Source organism: Phalacrocorax aristotelis, chromosome 21 (genome assembly GCF_949628215.1).
Source record: "Phalacrocorax aristotelis chromosome 21, bGulAri2.1, whole genome shotgun sequence".
Classification (NCBI taxonomy): domain Eukaryota; kingdom Metazoa; phylum Chordata; class Aves; order Suliformes; family Phalacrocoracidae; genus Phalacrocorax; species Phalacrocorax aristotelis.
Genome location: NC_134296.1, coordinates 3,429,712 through 3,430,002, shown reverse-complemented (window position 1 = coordinate 3,430,002; position 291 = coordinate 3,429,712).

Here is a 291-nt window from a genome sequence, read left to right as displayed (position 1 = left end):
AAAGGTAAGAAGCCACCAGGAGAGGAAAATTATTTCCCCCCCCAGCCCAACGAGCACCCATGGGTGAGCGAGCCACCGGGTGCTCCAGGGCACTGTGTCCCCACGAGCCAGCCCCCACGGGGCTCCGCTCCGCGCTCGGGGCTGGCGCGGTGCAGCACGGCCCTGTGCCGGATGCAACCGGAGGCAGCACTGCAGCATACAAGGAGCATCTCCCACATCCCGACTCAGCACCGAGGAGCCAGGATGCTGCGCCCATAGCCAACACAAAGCCAAGGGAGCCGGGACAAGCTG